Here is a 20,914-nt window from a genome sequence, read left to right as displayed (position 1 = left end):
AGAAATGAATTGCTCTCCTTCATTAGAGCATGCCATTTTTGACTTAGAGTTAACCTGAACAGGACACAGCTGGTAAACAAGTTATGACCAGAAGCGCATAGCCACCAGTCACTGGCCTTTACTTTGTGATAAATCTGGTATTAGTCTTTCACAATCGTATTTGCACATTCATTTAGTCCTTTTTTGTGTGAGTTACCCACACAAATCATACCAGCAGATCTATCACATTAAGAAATCAAGATTAGGTTGCACACAGCACATATATTAGGAAAAGCCACCAAGTGAAATGCAATTTTTTTTTTCACTTTTCTATAGTGTACATTCACTGGATTTATATATATATCTCAAACATGAAATTTATAGTTCCACATTTAACATTAGTTCACCTATCCCAAACACCAACATTAGGATTTCTTTCATGTAAGCGGGTAGAGTCCATGAGCTAGTGACGTATGGGATATACATTCCTACCAGGAGGGGGCAAAGTTTCCCAAACCTCAAAATGCCTATAAATACACCTCCTACCTCACACATACTTCAGTTTTACAAACTTTTCCTCCCTGTTGAGGTGGTGAAGCAAGACGTGCTTGACTTTCTTCTGTGAAAGGTGCTTCTAAGCATTTTGAAGCCCAATTCCTCTCAGAGTACAGTGTTTGTCAGAGGGATGTGAAGGGAGTATTGCCTGTTGATGTAGTGGTTTCACCCATGGGAAATCCTTTCAAAGGCTCTCTGTCATCGGTCGTAGGGATTCATTCCTTACCTCCCTTTTCAGATCGCCGTTATACTCCTATACCATTACCTCTTCTGATATTTTTCATTACTGGTTTGGCTGTCTGCTATATGTGAATGGGTGTCTTCCGGTAAGTATGTATCAATATTTCTTTCTAATGACATGATGAGTCCTCGGATCATCATAATTACTATTGGGAATATCACTCCTGACCAGCAGGAGGAGGCAAAGAGCACCACAGCGAAGCTGTTAAATACCACTCCCCTTACCCACAACCCCTAGTCATTCTCTTTGCTTGTATCAGTAGCAAGGAGGGGTAAAGTTAGGTGTCTGATGGTTCAATCAAGAGTTTGGTATTTTTTAAGCAGAGCAAGTTTGGTCTGTTTTTTTTTCATGGGGTGTAGCAGTAGTCCACGTCAGTCTCTTCAGTAGGGCAGTGGTGGCTTTAAAGTAGTTAGGAACTTGTAAAGTGTGCTTTGCTGTGTTTTCATAACAGGTTGCTACCCTGCTATAGAAAGCCAGTGTAGGTTTACTCTGTTTTTCTTTTTTCCACAGGTCTCTGTGAGGAGTGGCATCCTCCCATACTTTGTGAGGTCATCTGACTGCCATACGGCTAGTATGCAGGTAAGTGCCTTTTGTTCTTCTAGGGGCTTAGAAGGCTGGCACTGTTTTCAATGGGACATATTCCTTTTGGGATTCTTACGGCAGTGGCAGGCACATTATGCATAGACATGGAGACTGTGAACCTCCTTCATAAGGGAAGGAGTTAACTACTTTGGGCTAATTTATTTTTTATTGGGACCTTTATATCTTAGAGTGAAGTCACTATTTTTTTTTCTTTTTTAAGACACGAGTCCACGGATCATCTTAATTACTAATGGGATATTCACCTCCTGGTCAGCAGGAGGCGGCAAAGAGCACCACAGCAAAGCTGTTAAATAGCTCTTCCCTTCCCTCCCACTCCAGTCATTCTCTTTGCCTACGTTAGTGATAGGAAGTGGTAAAGTGAGGTGTTAGTATAGATTCTTCAATCAAGAGTTTATTATTTTTAAAGTAGTACAAGATTGTGCTGCTTTGTTCTAGGCTGTAGCCGTAGTCCATATCAGTCTCTTCAGTAGAGCATTGGTGGCTTTAGAGCAATGGGAACTTCTGGGACATAATTCTCACTGTGCCTCCCATACTGATGCTGCCCTACTTCTGACATACTGAGAGTTCTTACTCAGTTTTCTCTTATTGCAGGTCCATAGGAGGGAGAGGACCTCTTAAACCTGGAGCTGCCTTCACTTTCGGGCAGATGAGGAGGTAAGTGCTGACATTAGTATCTGGGGGACAATTCTCAGACACGGAGGCTCTTGACTCTTATGGGACCATAAAGAGACTCATGGATTGGGTACTTTATTAGACAGTAACTGTGCAGACACTGGGGCTGATAACATTGGCTGTGTGGTTCTCATCTCCCAGCGCTTTTAGTAATTCATGCGACTGGGAGATGGCTGACTTTGACATGCCCACAATGGGCGGTTCTAAGAAAAAGATTTGCGCACCGTTTCTGGCTTCCTTTTTCCTGTATGCGGTTCTGGGGAACAGTTTGCGCGCCCTTTCGGTTTTACTATATGTATTTACTGCACACTTCATAAGCTCTTGTTTGGTCTGTGCTGCGCATCGCTGATAGAAGGGAGCGACTTTCTTCAGAAGTTTGGATGCGTTGTTTATCCTGTAGAGTTCCGTTTCTGGGTACATCTCTTGTTTAAGCAGTGAGGCAGTAAGGTAGGCACCTCAGCAAGGTTCTGCTGAGGTGTAGAGGTGTTCATAAGGGCTAAAATTTATTGCTGTATTAAATAAAAAATAAAAAAAAGTTCTCCGGTTTAACATTTAAAGAGACAGTAACTTTTTTTGTCAGTTTTAAATTTGATCCAAAAATTGCCAAAAATTTCCAAAATTTGTGAACTATTGTTAAGATGGACCAAGAGTCTTTGCAAGCTATCACTTGTTCTTTATGCTTTAATGCCAATGTGGAACCACCAATCCCTTTTTGTTCCTCATGTATTGAGAGGACTTTAAGCTATAGGGACAGACTTTTTGCTGAACCATCATTTACTAAAGAGGATGCTGTTCAGGAGTCTAATGCCAATGATAAATGTATGCCGCAGTTTTCTCCTCAAGCGTCCCAAGGTTTACCGCCCTCACAAGCAGTGCCCTGCATTTCCGCTATAACTCCTTCAGGGGTTACTTTACAAGACATCGCTTCCCTCATGTCTTCTGCAGTTTCTGCTGCATTGTCTGCTTTTCCAATGTTGCAAGGAAAGCGTAAAAGGAAAACCTTGCATTCAGTAAGTTCTGATGCAATTGTTGCAATTTCAAAGGTACCCTCCCAAGGACACGAAGAGGAGGGTACTGCTGCAGTATCTGAGGGAGAAATCTCAAATTCAGAAAGTGCTTTGCCTCTGACAGATTCGGAGGTTGTAACCTTTAGGTTTAAACTAGAACACCTCCGCCTGTTGCTTAGGGAGGTTTTAGTTACTTTGAATGATTGTGACTCCACAGTTGTGGTTGTCCCTGAGAAGTCTAGTAAATTGGACAGATACTTTGAGGTTTCTTGTTACTCAGACGTATTTCCAGTTCCAAAGAGAGCTTCAGAGATTATTGCTAAGGAATGGGAGAGACCAGGTATTCCTTTTTCTCCATCTCCTATTTTCAAAAAGATGTTTCCCATAGCTGACTCTGTTAAGGAGGCTTGGCCACAGTTTCTAAGGTGGAAGGGGCCGTTTCTACCTTAGCCAAGAGAACTACTATTCCCATAGAGGATAGTTGTGCTTTCAAGGACCCTATGGATAAGAAGTTAGAGGGCCTTCTTAAGAAGATTTATGTTCACCAGGGTTTTCAATGGCAACCTGCTACGTGCATTGCTACCGTCATTAGCGTGGCGACCTATTGGTTTGATGCATTGTCTGAGTCTCTAAGGACTGAAACTTCCTTAGAAGAGATCCAGGACAGGATAAAGGCTCTGAAGCTTGCCAATGCCTTTATTACAGATGCTTCCCTTCAAATTATTAAGCAGGGAGCTAAGATTTCAAGTTTCTCTATTCTTGCCCACAGAGCTTTATGGTTGAAACCTTGGTCTGCGGATGTGTCTTCTAAGTCTAAGCTTCTGGCTATTCCTTACAAGGGGAAGACCTTGTTTGGACCTGGCCTAACGGAGATTATCTCTGATATCACGGGAGGTAAGGGTCATCTTCTTCCTCAAGATAAGAGAAACAAGCCGAAAGGACGACAGAGTAATTTTCGTTCCTTTCGAAACTTCAAAGGAAATTCTTCCTCTTCCTCCTCTAAGCAGGAACAATCTAAGCCTGCATGGAGATCTAACAAGTCTTGGACTAAGGGAAAGCAGTCCAAGAAGCCTGCTGTCGAATCCAAGACAGCATGAAGGGTATGCCTCCGATCCGGGACCGGATCTTGTAGGGGGCAGACTTTCTTTTTTCGCTCAGGTTTGGGTTCAGGATGTTCAGGATCCCTGGGCAATAGAGATTGTGTCCCAGGGATACAGGCTGGAGTTCAAAAGCTTTCCTCCCAGAGGTAGATTTCTACTTTCAAGATTATCCGCAGACCAGATAAAGAGAGAGACGTTCTTACATTGTGTAAGAGACCTCTCTGTCCTGGGAGTGATTGTTCCCATTCCAGTTCAGGAACAAAGTCTGGGGTTTTATTCCAATCTGTTCGTGGTTCCCAAAAAGGAGGGAACCTTCAGACCAATTTTAGACCTCAAGAACAAATTCCCTAATGGTTCTGTCCTTCAAGATGGAAACTATTCATTCCATTTTTCCCTTAATCGAGGAGGATCAATTCATGATAACAGTGGATTTAAAGGACGCGTACCTACATGTTCCTATTCACAGGGACCATCACAGGTTCCTAAGGTTTGCCTTCCAGGACAAACCCTTTTAGTTCGTGGCTCTTCCTTTCGGCCTGGCCACTGCTCCCAGAATTTTCACAAATATTCTGTGGTCTCTTTTGGCGGTGCTTCGGTCACGGGGCATCGGGGTATCGGGGTGGCGCCTTATCTAGATGACATTCTGGTTCAGGCGCTAACCTTTCAACAAGCAGGATTTCACTGTGTTATCTATCTTGACAACTCACGGGTAAAAAATAAATTTGGAAAAGAGTTCCTTAGTTACAGACACAAGAGTAACTTTCTTGGGAAACATAATAGACTCTCTGTCTATGAAGATTTTTCTGACAGAAAATCAAAGATTGTCGATACTTGCCTAGTCCTTCAGTCTACTGCCCGGCCATCAGTGGCTCAGTGTATGGAGGTAATCGGGCTGATGGTAGCGGCAATGGACATCATCCCATTTGCTCAGTTCCACCTCAGACCTCTGCAGTTAAGCATGCTCAGACAATGGAACAGAGATTATGCAGACTTGTCTCCTCGAATATCTCTGGATCAGGAGACAAGGGATTCTCTTCTATGGTGGTCGTCTCTGGATCATCTCTCCCAAGGAACATGCTTTCGCAGACTAGCTTGGGTGATTGTGACAACAGACGCCAGCCTTCTGGGATGGGGAGCAGTATGGGGCTCCCTAAAGGCTCAGGGAATTTGGACTCAGCCAGAGTCTATTCTTCCTATAAACATTCTAGAACTGAGAGCGATCTACAATGCTCTTCTGGCCTGGCCTCAGTTAGCCACGGTCCAGTTTATCAGGTTCCAGTCGGACAACATAACTTCAGTGGCTTACATCAATCATCAGGGAGGAACGAGGAGTTCCTTGGCGATGACAGAGGGAGCCAAGATAATTCAGTGGCCGGAGGCCCATTTTTGCTGTCTATCAGCGATCCACATCCCAGCAGTGGACAACTGGGAGGCGGACTTCCTGAGCAGGCAGACCTTTCATCCGGGGGAGTGGGAGCTCCATCCGGAAGTGTTTTCCGACCTGATTCTCAAGTGGGATCAGCTGGAATTGGATCTCATGGCATCTCATCAGAATGCCAAGCTCCTAAGATACAGATTGAGGTCCAGAGACCCCCAGGCGGCTCTGATAGATGCTCTAGCGGTTCCTTGTACCTTCAAGCTAGCATACCTATTTCCTCCGTTTGCACTTCTTCCTCTGGTAATTGCTCGAATCGAACAGGAGAGAGCTTCGGTGATCCTCATAGCACCGGCCTGGCCTCGCAGGATTTGGTATGCTGATCTGGTGAAGATGATGTCTCTGCCACCTTTGAGACTCGCATTGAGGAAGGACCTTCTCATTCAGGGGCCCTTCCTTCATCGAAATTTAGTTTCTCTGAAGCTGACTGCTTGGAGATTGAACACTTATCTTATCATTGAGACCATGATTCAGGCCTGTAACTAGGAAAATGTACCATTTTGGCGTAAATATCTTTTTTGGTGTGAATCCAATGGTTAATCATGGAGTAGAGTTAGGATTCCTAGAATTTTGTCTTTTCTCCAAGAGGGTTTGGAGAAAGGTTTATCGACGAGTTCCCTAAAGGGTCAGATCTCAGCTTTATCTATTTTGTTACATAAACGTCTGGCGGATGTTCCATTATGTACAGTCCTTTTGTCAGGCCTTCGTCAGAATCAGGCCTGTGTTTAAACCAGTTACTCCTCCTTGGAGTCTTAATTTAGTTCTCAGAGTCCTTCAGGGGGCTCCGTTTGAGCCTATGCATTCCATAGATATTAAGTTATTATCTTGGAAGGTTTTATTTCTTGCTGCCATTTCTTGTCAGACCTCTCGGCATTGCAGTACGAATCTCTTTACCTTATTTTCCATTCAGATAAGGTAGTGTTACGTACTAGATTAGGATTTCTTCCTAAGGTTGTTTCTGATTGGAACATTAATCAGGAGATTGTTGTTCCTTCTTTGTGTCCTAATCCTTCTTGTCAGAAGGAACGTCTTCTGCACAATTTGGACATGGTCTGTGCTTTAAAGTTTTACCTGCAGGCGACTAAGGATTTTCGTCAGCCGTCTTCTATGTTTGTGGTTTTCTCAGGAAAACATAAGGGACAGAAAGCTACGGCTACTTCTCTTTCTCTTTGGCTGAAGAGTATCATACATCTTGCATATGAGACTGCTGGACAGCAGCCTCCCGAGAGGGTTACGGCTCATTCCACGAGAGCTGTTGCTTCCTCATGGGCATTCAAAAATGAATCTTCTATGGAAAAAATTTGCAAGGCTGCAACTTGGTCCTCTCTTCACATTTTTCAAGTTTTACAAATTTGACACTTTTGCCTTGGCTTAGGCAGCTTTTGGGAGAAAAGTTCTTCAAGCAGTGGTGCCTTCTGTTTAGGTTCCCTGTCTTGTCCCTCCCTTATCATCTGTGTACTCTAGCTTGGGTATTGGATCCCATTAGTAATTAAGATGATCCGTGGACTCATCGTGTCTTAAAAAAGAAAAGAAAATTTATGCTTACCTGATAAATTTATTTCTTTTTTGACACGATGAGTCCACGGCCCGCCCTGTTCTTGTAGACAGGTTGTTAATTATTATAAACTTCAGACACCTCTGCACCTTGGTTTTTCTTTTCTTTCCTTAACTTCGATCGAATGACTGGAGTGGGAGGGAAGGGAGGAGCTATTTAACTTTGCTGTGGTGCTCTTTGCTGCCTCCTGCTGACCAGGAGGTGGATATCCCATTAGTAATTAAGATGATCCGTGGACTCATCGTGTCAAAAAAGAAATACATTTATCAGGTAAGCATAAATTTTCTTTTTCTTTCCCTGGTTCATTGGGTGCAACGATACAGGGAATGTTGGGTGATTGTGTTTGTCACCTTTTTTACACTTTGTGGTGTATATGCAGGGATTTCCAGTTCTGCCGTTATTTCGTGTAGGGGAACTGTGTGAGGGATTAAGCTTTTGCTTTTTTTTTTTTGATTTTCAAAACAAGCTTTATTGATTTGTAAAAAAAAAAAAGAAGGGCAACATTACATAGGTATAGCAATTTTTACAAAGGGTACATTACATTAGGAAGATACTTTCTGATATAAACAAATTTACCCTTCTATGTTCCCTGAGCTTCTAAGAGCTAGTGTTTATCAAGTCTGAAGCAGGATATTCCTAAGCTTTTGCTTTTTTATTACAAGTTTGTCAAGCTCCAGTTTCCTTCTAAGAAGTTACAAATTGCTGCTGTTTGAGGGTGATGGTCAACAGCATTAAGTATTTTCTGTGCCGACCTTGACCACGCCTCCTTCTTTTTTGTTTTTTCGGAGTGGCGCCATTTTGAGTTGAACATCTGTTTTCTTCTCCGACCCGCTCTTCAGCATGTGAGCGGAACGGAGTTTGCAGCTGCTTGTTTTCTTTCTTTTTTTTATTGATAGTCACAATCACTTACTTTCACGGAATTTCAATGAAATTTTTATGTTCAATGAATATGCAGACATTTTCCTTCAGGTGCATCTGTGTATTCTAAGGTGACAGCGCCAGGAGTATTATGTGTGTTAGATTTCCTTCACTTAAGGAAATTCTAGTTTAATTTTTTTCTGCATTATTTTTCTTGCTAAAATATGCAACAGAGGTCTGTCTGTCTCTCTCTCTCTCTCTCTCTCTCTCTCTCTCTCTATATATATATATATATATATATATATATATATATATATATATAAATTCTTTAATTATGTCCCTATAATTTTTAAAGTGTCAGTGTCATGTAAAATATTTTATATATATATATATAAAAAAAAATCTAATTTCTAGGAATCTTTTTTAGGATTCTTAAAGTGACAGTGTCATGTTAAATATTTTAAATTTAAAGAATCTAATTGCTAGAAATCCTTGTTGGGATTTTTAAACGGGCAGTGTCATGTAAAAAAATTTACATATAAAAAATCTAATTTCTAGAAATCCTTGTTGGGATTCTTAATGTGATAGTGCATTGTTAAATATTTAAATATTACAATTTTAATTCCTAGAAATCCTTGTTAGGATTTTTAAATTGTCAGTGTCATGTTAGTCCCTTCTTAGCCTTATGTCTCCTTAGGTGATGCTGTTTAGGCTATGCCGCAGTTTTCTCCTCAGATGTCCCGAGCCTTGTTCAGGCGTCTCATGCAGTGTTCTGCGGTTCCTCTAAATCTCCTGGAGTTATTTGCTGGCAGAAATTGCTGCGGTGTCTGTGGCATTTTCTGATTTTTCCTTTACTGATGGGAAATCGCAAGAGGAATGTTATAGATTTAGATAGTAAGGTTTCTGTACCTCCTGCTGCTTCACTGGTTATCTGCCTCATAGGTCTGATGAGGAGGATAAGTCAGTAGCCTCAGAGTGAAATTTCAGATTCAGACAGTTCTTCATCTGATGCTGGAGTAGTATTCTTCAGATTTCAGCTTGAACACCTTCGTGTATGGTTTAAGGAGGTTTTGGCTACTTTGGAGCGACTCCGATATGTATGTCGTTGTCAACACTAAAGAATCCAGTAATATTCCTAAGTACTAGGATGCTCCTGGAAGAATTTTTTTTTCATGTTCCAGGCTGTGCTAGGAGATTTTTCACAGGAATAGGAGAAGTCTGTTTTTTCTTTTTTTCCGCCTCCTGTCTTTAACAAGATATTTCCTGTCGCTGTCTCCCTTAAATATCAGGGCACACGATGCCTATGGCATTTCTACTTTGGCTAGAGAAATTCGTTTTCCTAGAGAGGATAACTGATTTTGTTTTTTCTTTAGAATCTATGGACTCAGCTGGTGATGGTAGAGTCTGTTTGGAGTAGATCCAGTACAGAATTAAGGCTCTTAGGCTAGCCAATTCTTTATTTCTATGCTTCCAAGCAATTTCAGCCATGAGCTAGATCTGGCTTCGCTGTGCTAGTAGTGGATTTTTCCTATGAGTCCAGGTTTTCTGGTGCATCCGTACAATTCGGATATAGAGTAATCTGTCCTCAATATGGGTTTGATTCTTTCATTTTGTCTGCATAGATTTAAAGTATCCCAGATAGTCTGTCGACATAGTACTTCAGGGTTTCTACATTGTAGTCATTCCTTCCCTGTATAAGGCAGGTTCCATCTCTCAATTTTATCTGTGGGCCAGCTAACTGTGAGACATTCTTGATAGTGTGTTTGGGACTTCTCTTCCCTGTGAGTGATGGTTCCAGTCCCTGTAAGAGAACGGGGCCTTGGATTTATCATTCCAGTTGAGGTTCCTGAAAAGGAGGGAATTTTTCGTCCTTTAATAGATCTGAAGTGTTTCTATATATTGTCTCAAGGTCTCATTCTGCAAATGGAAACCAGTGGTTCCATTCTGCCTTTTGATCTAGGTGGGCCAGTTCATTGTGTCCATAGTCCTGGAGGATGCGCATTCCAAGTTCCAGAGGTTTGCTTTTCTGTCAAACACTTTCAGTTTTTGGTTCTTCCCGTTGGCTTTGCCAGGGTTCTCTGAAGGTTTTTAGGGAGTTGCTGTGGTGATATTCCTGGACGTCATTGGGTTCAGGCACCATCTTTTGAACAAGCAAACTCTCATTCTGAGATCTTGTTGTCACGCTTCATTCCTCGAATGGATGTGTGTCTACAAATGAGTTCCCTTGTTCCAGCTACAGGGGTAGTTTCTTAGGGACAAATTTAGTTTTCCCTATCTTTGAAGATATTTTGTCAGAGGTTAGAAAATAGGAGTTTCTTCCTCTTGCCTCTTTCAGCACTCTGTTTAGCCCTTCAGTGGCTCAATGTCTGGACATAATGGTTTGCAGTTATGCATGTTCAGACAGTGGAGCGAGAATCTTGTGGTGATCCTGGTGGATAATTCTAGATTTGCCAGCACGAGATTCTTCCCTGGGATCAGAGAGGGGAAGTAGCATTTGAGCGCTCGTTTTGCTTGCTAGACTTAACGGGATCGTTACTCGAGTTTTCCAGAATCTTTGGGTTCCTTCAGGAGCATCTGTTTAGGAGACTTTCCCGAGTAAAAGTCGCCAGCCTGTAATGGGTCGGTGATTAGGGGTCTGGTCTTCGGGCCTAGCAGAGTTGTGTTTCTTCTACCATTGGTGGTTGTTTCTGAGGATGGACCTTCTAATTAGGGTCCATTCTTTCATTCAACTTCTTTTCTCTGAAGCTTTCTGCTGGGAGATTGTTTAGTTCTATCTAAGTGTTGTTTTCCTGAATAGGTCATTGTGTCCACAATTCAGGTTTGCAAGTCTGTTTCCATTTTCTTTTACCATAAGGTATGGTGTAAATTTCTAATTGGGGTGAGTCCATGAACTACTTGTGGAAGTGAAGTCAGGATTCCTAGGAGTTTCGTCCTTCTCCAGGTCAGTCTGGAGGACAGTTTGTCAGTCAGGTTTCAGCGTTATTCTTGTTTTACACAAGTGTCTGGTGGATGGGCCAGACTTGTATCTTTTTTGTCAGATCCTGGTTAGTATCAGGACTGTGTTTAAGTTTGTGGCTCCTCTTGGAATTTTAACCTTGTTTTTAAGATTGTGCAGCTGGCTCAGTTTGAGCTATAGCATTTCATAAGATTTTAAATCTTTTCTTGAAATTTTTCTTTTTTCTATATCTTCTGCTCGGAGAGTTTAGGTACTCTCGGCCTTGCAGTGTGATAAGCTTTATCTTTTTTTCAGATAAGAAGTTTTTTTCTCATAAGAATTTTGTTTGGGAATTGTTGTTCCCTCTCTGTGCCCTCATTTTTATCTCTTGAGGAATGTGTGTGCACAACTCGGAATGTTGTGCGGGCTTTATATTTATTTTTTTCTTCTGTTTTGTTGTTTGTTTTCTTTGTCTCAGAAAACTACTGCTATTTCTCTTTTCTCTGGTTGAGAAGTTTAATCGTTTGGTTTTCAGACTGCGGGGGTGCAGTCTCCTGAGAGTTATGGCTCATTTCATGAGGGCTGTCTCTTCTTTTCTCCAACATAGGTGTGTCCGGTCCACGGCGTCATCCTTACTTGTGGGATATTCTCTTCCCCAACAGGAAATGTCAAAGAGCCCAGCAAAGCTGGTCACATGATCCCTCCTAGGCTCCGCCTTCCCCAGTCATTCTCTTTGCCGTTGCACAGGCAACATCTCCACGGAGATGGCTCAGAGTTTTTTGGTGTTTAAATGTAGTTTTTATTCTTCTATCAAGTGTTTGTTATTTTAAAATAGTGCTGGTATGTACTATTTACTCTGAAACAGAAAAGAGATGAAGATTTCTGTTTGTAAGAGGAAAATGATTTTAGCAACCGTTACTAAAATCGATGGCTGTTTCCACACAGGACTGTTGAGAGGAATTAACTTCAGTTGGGGGAAACAGTGAGCAGACTTTGGCTGCTTGAGGTATGACACATTTCTAACCAGACTTGGTAATGCTGGAAGCTGTCATTTTCCCTATGGGATCCGGTAAGCCATTTTCTTAATTTTCAATATAAGAATAAAAGGGCTTCACAAGGGCTTTAAAGACTGGTAGACATTTTTCTGGGCCAAAACGATTACTTTATAAGCATATTTAATGGTTTATAACTTTGGAGAGTTATTTTAATCTTGGGAATTTTATTAAAAAAAACGTCAGGCACTGTATTGGATACCTTTTTCACTGGGGGCCTTTTCTAGTCATAGGCAGAGCCTCATTTTCGCGCCACTAATGCGCAGTTGTTTTTGAGAAGCAAGGCATGCAGATGCATGTGTGAGGAGCTCAGACCCACTGAAAAAGCTTATTGAAGGCGTCATTTGGTATCGTATTCCCCTCTGGGCTTGGTTGGGTCTCAGCAAAGCAGATACCAGGGACTGTATAGGGGTTAAATGTAAAAACGGCTCCGGTTCCGTTATTTTAAGAGTTAAAGCTTTCAAATTTGGTGTGCAATACTTTTAAGGCTTTATGACACTGTGATGAAATTTTGGTGAATTTTGAACATTTCCTTCATACTTTTGCGTATATTCAGTAAAAAAGTGTGTTCAGTTTAAAATTTAAAGAGACAGTAACGGTTTTATTTTAAAACGTTTTTTGTGCTTTGTTATCAAGTTTATGCCTATTAACATGTCTGAACTATCAGATAGACGATGTTCTGTATGTTCGGAAGCCAAGGTTCCTCTCCATTTAAATATATGTGTTGAATGTGACAAACAAAGTAGGGACAATGATGCCACTGATAATAATGTTGCCCAAAATGATTCCTTAAGTGAGGGGAGTAAGCATGGTACTGCATCATCTCCTTCTATGTCTACACCAGTCTTGCCCACTCAGGAGGTCCCTAGTGAATCTAGTGCGCCAATCCTCCTTACTATGCAACAATTAACGGCTGTAATGGATAATTCTATTAAAAACATTTTAGCCAAAATGCCCACCTATCAGCGAAAGCGCGACTGCTCTGTTTTAGATACTGAAGAGCATGAGGTCGCTGATGATAATGGTTCTGACATGCCCTTACACCAGTCTGAAGGGGCTAGGGAGGTTTTGTCTGAGGGAGAAATTTCAGATTCAGGAAAAATTTCTCAACAAGCTGAACCTGACGTTATTACATTTAAATTTAAATTGGAACATCTCCGCGCTCTGCTTAAGGAGGTGTTATCTACTCTGGATGATTGTGACAATTGGTCGACCCCAGGAAGGACTTATGGCAGACAGTCCCCAAGGTCGAGGGGGCGGTTTCTACTCTAAACAAACGCACCACTATCCCTATAGAAGATAGTTGTGCTTTCAAAGATCCTATGGATAAAAAATTAGAGGGTTTGCTTAAAAAGATGTTTGTTCAGCAAGGTTACCTTCTACAACCAATTTCATGCATTGTTCCTGTCACTACAGCAGCGTGTTTCTGGTTCGAGGAACTAGAAAAGTCGCTCAATCAAGCATCCTCTTATGAGGAGGTTATGGACAGAGTTCAAGCACTTAAGTTGGCTAACTCTTTTACCTTAGACGCCACTATGCAATTAGCTAGATTAGCGGCGAAAAATTCAGGTTTTGCTATTGTGGCGCGCAGAGCGCTTTGGCTGAAGTCTTGGTCAGCGGATGTGTCCTCCAAGAACAGATTGCTTAACATCCCTTTCAAGGGGAAAACGCTGTTTGGCCCTGACTTGAAAGAGATTATTTCAGACATCACTGGGGGAAAGGGCCACGCCCTTCCTCAGGATAGGTCTTTTAAGGCTAAAAATAAAACAAATTTTCGTCCCTTTCGCAGAAACGGACCAGCCTCAAATTCTACATCCTCTAAGCAAGAGGGTAATTCTGGAGACCGATGCAAGGCTGGAACAAAGGTAAGCAGGCCAAGAAGCCCGCTACCGCTACCAAGACAGCATGAGATGCTGGCCCCCGATCCGGGACCGGATCTGGTGGGGGGCAGACTCTCTCTCTTCGCTCAGGCTTGGGCAAGAGATGTTCAGGATCCTTGGGCGCTAGAAATAGCTTCTCAAGGTTATCTCCTGGAATTCAAGGAACTACCCCCAAGGGGAAGGTTCCACAGGTCTCAATTGTCTTCAGACCAAATAAAAAGACAGGCATTCTTACATTGTGTAGAAGACCTGTTAAAAATGGGAGTGATTCATCCTGTTCCATTAGGAGAACAAGGGATGGGGTTTTACTCCAATCTGTTCATAGTTCCCAAAAAAGAGGGAACATTCAGGCCAATTTTGGATCTCAAGATCCTAAACAAATTTCTCAAGGTCCCATCGTTCAAGATGGAAACCATTCGGACAATTCTTCCTACCATCCAGGAAGGTCAATTCATGACCACGGTGGATTTAAAGGATGCGTATCTACATATTCCTATCCACAAGGAACATCATCGGTTCCTAAGATTCGCCTTTCTGGACAAGCATTACCAGTTTGTGGCACTTCCATTCGGACTAGCCACTGCTCCAAGAATTTTCACAAAGGTACTAGGGTCCCTTCTAGCGGTGCTAAGGCCAAGGGCATTGCAGTAGTACCCTACTTGGACGACATTCTGATTCAAGCGTCGTCTCTACCACAAGCAAAGGCTCATACGGACATTGTCCTAGCCTTTCTCAGATCTCACGGGTGGAAAGTGAACGTAGAAAAAAGTTCTCTATTCCCGTCAACAAGAGTTCCCTTCTTGGGAACAATAATAGACTCCTTGGAAATGAAGATTTTTCTGACAGAAGCCAGAAAATCAAAACTTCTAAGCTCTTGTCAAGCACTTCATTCTGTTCTTCTTCCTTCCATAGCGCAGTGCATGGAAGTAATAGGTTTGATGGTTGCGGCAATGGACATAGTTCCTTTTGCGCGTATTCATCTAAGACCATTACAACTGTGCATGCTCAGACAGTGGAATGGGGATTATACAGATTTGTCCCCGACGATCCAAGTAGATCAGAGGACCAGAGATTCACTCCGTTGGTGGCTGACCCTGGACAACCTGTCCCAAGGGATGAGCTTCAGAAGACCAGAGTGGGTCATTGTAACGACCGACGCCAGCCTGGTGGGCTGGGGCGCGGTCTGGAAACACCTGAAGGCTCAGGGTCTATGGTCTCGGGAAGAATCTCTTCTCCCGATAAACATTCTGGAACTGAGAGCGATATTCAATGCTCTCAAGGCTTGGCCTCAACTAGCAAAGGCCAAATTCATAAGGTTTCAATCAGACAACATGACGACTGTTGCATATATCAACCATCAGGGGGGAACAAGGAGTTCCCTGGCGATGGAAGAAGTGACCAAAGTAATTCAATGGGCGGAGCTTCACTCCTGCCACTTGTCTGCAATCCACATCCCAGGAGTGGAAAATTGGGAAGCGGATTTTCTGAGTCGTCAGACATTTCATCCGGGGGAGTGGGAACTCCATCCGGAAATCTTTGCCCAAATAACTCAATTATGGGGCACTCCAGACATGGATCTGATGGCGTCTCGTCAGAACTTCAAGGTTCCTTGCTACGGGTCCAGATCCAGGGATCCCAAGGCGACTCTAGTAGATGCACTAGTAGCGCCCTGGACTTTCAACCTAGCTTATGTGTTCCCACCGTTTCCTCTCATTCCCAGGCTGGTAGCCAGGATCAATCAAGAGAGGGCTTCGGTGATCTTGATAGCTCCTGCGTGGCCACGCAGAACTTGGTATGCAGACCTGGTGAATATGTCATCGGCTCCACCATGGAAGCTACCTTTGAGACGGGACCTTCTTGTTCAAGGTCCGTTCGAACATCCGAATCTGGCATCACTCCAACTGACTGCTTGGAGATTGAACGCTTGATTTTATCAAAGCGTGGGTTCTCAGATTCTGTCATTGATACTCTTATTCAGGCTAGAAAGCCTGTAACTAGGAAAATTTACCATAAAGTATGGAAGAAATATATCTGTTGGTGCGAATCGAAAGGATTCCCATGGAACAGGGTAAAAATTCCTAAGATTCTATCCTTTCTACAAGAGGGTTTGGAGAAAGGATTATCTGCAAGTTCTTTGAAGGGACAGATTTCTGCTTTATCTGTTTTACTTCACAAGAAGCTGGCGGCTGTGCCAGATGTTCAGGCTTTTGTTCAGGCTCTGGTTAGAATCAAGCCTGTTTACAAACCTTTGACTCCTCCTTGGAGTCTCAATTTAGTTCTTTCAGTTCTTCAAGGGGTTCCGTTTGAACCCTTACATTCCGTAGATATTAAGTTATTATCTTGGAAAGTTTTGTTTTTGGTTGCAATTTCTTCTGCTAGAAGAGTTTCAGAGTTATCTGCTCTGCAGTGTTCTCCTCCTTATCTGGTGTTCCATGCAGATAAGGTGGTTTTGCGTACTAAACCTGGTTTTCTTCCGAAAGTTGTTTCTAACAAAAATATTAACCAGGAGATAGTTGTGCCTTCTTTGTGTCCGAATCCAGTTTCAAAGAAGGAACGTTTGTTGCACAATTTGGATGTAGTTCGTGCTCTAAAATTCTATTTAGAGGCTACAAAGGATTTCAGACAAACATCTTCCTTGTTTGTTGTTTATTCTGGTAAAAGGAGAGGTCAAAAAGCAACTTCTACCTCTCTCTCTTTTTGGCTTAAAAGCATCATCAGATTGGCTTATGAGACTGCCGGACGGCAGCCTCCTGAAAGAATCACAGCTCATTCCACTAGGGCTGTGGCTTCCACATGGGCCTTCAAGAACGAGGCTTCTGTTGATCAGATATGTAAGGCAGCGACTTGGTCTTCACTGCACACTTTTACCAAATTTTACAAATTTGATACTTTTGCTTCTTCTGAGGCTATTTTTGGGAGAAAGGTTTTGCAGACCGTGGTGCCTTCCATCTAGGTGACCTGATTTGCTCCCTCCCATCATCCGTGTCCTAAAGCTTTGGTATTGGTTCCCACAAGTAAGGATGACGCCGTGGACCGGACACACCTATGTTGGAGAAAACAGAATTTATGTTTACCTGATAAATTACTTTCTCCAACGGTGTGCCCGGACCACGGCCCGCCCTGGTTTTTAATTAGGTCTGATGATTTAATTTCTCTAACTACAGTCACCACGGTATCATATGATTTCTCCTATGCAAATATTCCTCCTTTACGTCGGTCGAATGACTGGGGAAGGCGGAGCCTAGGAGTGATCATGTGACCAGCTTTGCTGGGCTCTTTGCCATTTCCTGTTGGGGAAGAGAATATCCCACAAGTAAGGATGACGCCGTGGACCGGACACACCGTTGGAGAAAGTAATTTATCAGGTAAACATAAATTCTGTTTTTGTGCTTTCTAAATTAAGCTTCTGTGGAACAGATTTGCATGGCTGCATATTGGTCTTCCTTACATTCTTTTTCTAAGTTTTTAACTTTTATCTATTTTACTCGGCTGAGGCTTCTTTTGGGAGAAAGGTTCTTTAAGCAGTGGTGCCTTCTGTTTAGGTTACCAGTCTTGTCCCTCCCTTATCATCCGTGTCCTCTAGCTTGGGTATTGATTCCCAATAGTAATTATGATGATCCGTGGACTCATTGTGTCATTAGAAAGAAAACATAACTTACCTGATAAATTTCTTTCTTTCTTGACATGAGTCCACGGCCCGCCCTGTTTTTTCAGACAGGTTTTTGTTGTATTATAAACCTCTGCACCTTATATTACTTCCTTTCTCTTTTCCCTTTGGTTGAATGACTGGGGGTTGTGCGTAAGGGGAGTGGTATTTAACAGCTTTGCTGTGGTGCTCTTTGCCTCCTCCTGCTGGTCAGGAGTGATATTCCCAATAGTAATTATGATGATCCATGGACTCATCGTGTCAAGAAAGAAATACATTTATCAGGTTAAGCATAAATTATGTTTTTAAGACACTCTTAGCTATGTTTGACGCTTTATGTTATAAAGTTTTAAATATATGTATTTGCTTATATTTGCCAAGAGTCAGGTCTGTATATTTCCCTTTTCTGCAGACTATCAGTTTCAGTATGGAATTTATATTTGTGAAGATTATTTTTTATTTTTATCTCTTACCTGACGTTTCAGATTTTTTCAATTTGACTTTGTTTTCCAAATTTTCGTGGGCAAACTAGGCTTGCGGGACGCAAAATGCAGTTTTTTATGGTGTCATTCTTTGCGCTGAATTTTTTTGGGTGCAAAAGTACATCTGCGTCTTTGTAGACGTGTTTTTTGGGCACGGAGTAGCGCTTGTTATGATGCTAGTTGCGTTATTTCCTTATGTTAGCTTTGGCGCCAAAATATTTTTTTTCCTTTTTGCGTCTTGCGTCATACTTGGCGCCAGAAATCTTTATTTATATATATATATATATATATATATATATATATATATATATATATATATATGTGTGTATATATATATATATATATATATATATATATATATATATATATATATATATATATATATATATATATATATATATGTATATATATATATATATATATATATATATATATATATATATATGTAACCCATTTTCCTTTTTGCTGGTTCTCTCTATGTTGAGAGCTATGATGCTTATTTTTTTTAATCCTACTTTTGCATAAGCATTTTTTCCCATTCCTGAAACTGCTTTATGAGGAAATTCGATATTTTGTTTAAATGTTGTTTTTTTTTCTTTTTTTATATTTTGCAAGATGTCTCAATGTGATCCTGCCTCTGATGTTGCTGTAGAAACCATGCTGCCTGAACACAGTTTTACAAAATGTTTTTCATTAGTAATTACTTAATTGTAAACTAGAAAATAAGATGTAATTATGTTTTGTAACTTTGCATCATCTTATTTGTACTTTACAACCTTTGACCACTCTGCATGTAGTAAAAAAGTAATTAAAAATATACACGTATATACTGTATATTTCCACCAAATTAAAATTCTCTTTAAAAGAATTTCACACATTTCAACTATTCTATACTCACTTAGTTATTCCTTTGGTTTGAATGTCTGCATTTATTAGCTCAGAAAAACAAGGATATATGAGCCCTGTCATTAGTAACATAACAAAATGGTGCTAGTTGTTTCTGTCAGGTGATCATAATTACTTGGACAACCACTTGACAATTATAAGGATTTGGAACCTCTTATTTGAATAGTGGAAACCCACTCTTTTTTAAATTATGGGCCTTTTTTGGTGAGGGAGTAAGGGTGTCTTGAATCACCAGAATCACAAAATAGTATTGTGCAACTTATAAGTGTCCAGGAAAATATGGCTGAGGTCGCAACCCTAGTCTCATGTTTCTGTATGTATTGTGAGGGCAATAAGAGATAGCCCACCACCTGAGTTTTGTTTCATATCCCTATATTTCAGGCGATCAGTGTTGCCACCTAGATTTGGGTCCTCTTTCAAATGTAGGTCTGCTTGCCTTATTTCCTTCTATTGGCAGTGAAGGTCCACAAACACATTCATAACCTTTGTTAATTACCTTTCCTGGCCACCAGGAGGCGGAAAAGACACCCCAACAAAGTTTAAAGGGACACTGAACCAATTTTTTTCTTTCGTGATTCAGTTAGAGCATGCAATTTTAAGCAAATTTCTAATTTACTCCTATTATCATTTTTCTTCGTTCTCTTGCTATCTTTATTTGAAAAAGAAGGCATCTAAGTTTTTTTTGTTGTTGTTCAGAACTCTGGACAGCACTTTTTTGTTCACCAAAAATGGGCCGGCATCTAAACTTACATTCTTGCATTTCAAAAAAAGATACCAAGAGAACGAAGAAAATTTGATAATAGGAGTAAATGAGAAAATTGCTTAAAATGTCACTATCTGAATCACAAAAGAACAAAATGTGGGTTCTGTGTCCCTTTAAATATCTCTCCCACTTCTCCTAGCCTCTCAGTAGTTCTTTGCCATGTGTAATGGAGGTAGGCAGAGAGAGGTGCTCTTTAAAAGAAATGAATGGGACATGAAACCCATATTTTTTTCTTTCATGATTTAGAAAGAGCATGCAATTTTAAACAACTTTCTAAGTTACTTTTTTATTTTGCTTCATTCTCTTAATATCCTTTGCTTTAAAGCATATCTAGATAGGCTCATTAGCTGCTGACTGGTGGCTGCCCAAAGATGTCTTGTGTGATTGACTCACCCATGTGTATTGCTATTTCTTCAACAAAGGATATCTAAAGTATGAAGCAAATTAGATAATAGAAGTAAATTGGAATGTTGTTTAAAATTGTGTTCTCTATCTGAATCATGAAAGAAAAATTGGGGTTTCATGTCCCTTTAAGTTTTCAACATGGAGACAAGACGGGGATGATAAAACTATGTAAATCTCAATCAAGTATTGGAATATCTAATACTGGTAGACTCTTGGTCTCCAATGCCTCTTTCCAGCTTATTAAATGCCCTGTCTGATAACCTGGTGTGTCTCACACTATATTACAGACTTAGTATGGGTAAGTTGTCCCCTCTCTCATGGCAACTTGTCTAATAGAGAAGTGGTGTAATATTGTGTATCTGGTTTATAAGTGCATGTTATATCTCCCAATACAAACTGTCATGATCATGACCCGTTAGCTAGCCAGACCTTAAGGTGTGTTTTATGTCTGGAGTGGGGAGTGCTTCATACACTTTTATACAGGACAGACAATGATATACAGTCCTACATTGTGACAAGCAATGGTGTTTTATGATTACCGCAGCACTAGTATTCAATACTGCTGATCCGGTCACTCAAGTCAACACGCGTGCAGGAGCATCCCAGAAGCGAGGCCATTTGAGGGTTTATGATTATTACTACAGCCCACAGGCGTTTGTACAAAATAGGCAACAGCAGTGGGCGGAGACGGGGATCCCTGCCGTAGACAGCGCTATCCCAACCCATTTGCGCCAAGCTCCTGCGCAAGAGACCTGTGGCAAAGCGGTAACAACGTGGTCCGGCCAGATTGGAGGGCATTAAGGGGACAGTTTATATGTGCATCCGAAGCCTGGGGGTACC

General features: G+C 41.3%; 1 protein-coding gene across 1 annotated transcript in view; it reads left to right on the top strand.

The window, feature by feature from the left end:
- The window catches only part of IFT80 (intraflagellar transport 80), a 674,979-nt gene that overhangs the window by 432,948 nt on the left and 221,117 nt on the right, over window positions 1-20,914 (top strand). The gene's annotated exons all lie outside the window — the stretch shown is intronic.

This window comes from Bombina bombina, chromosome 4 (genome assembly GCF_027579735.1).
Source record: "Bombina bombina isolate aBomBom1 chromosome 4, aBomBom1.pri, whole genome shotgun sequence".
In the NCBI taxonomy this organism is placed as follows: Eukaryota; Metazoa; Chordata; class Amphibia; order Anura; family Bombinatoridae; genus Bombina; species Bombina bombina.
The sequence above is the reverse complement of the archived record's forward strand: the minus strand, read 5'-3'. Positions and strand labels throughout refer to the sequence as shown.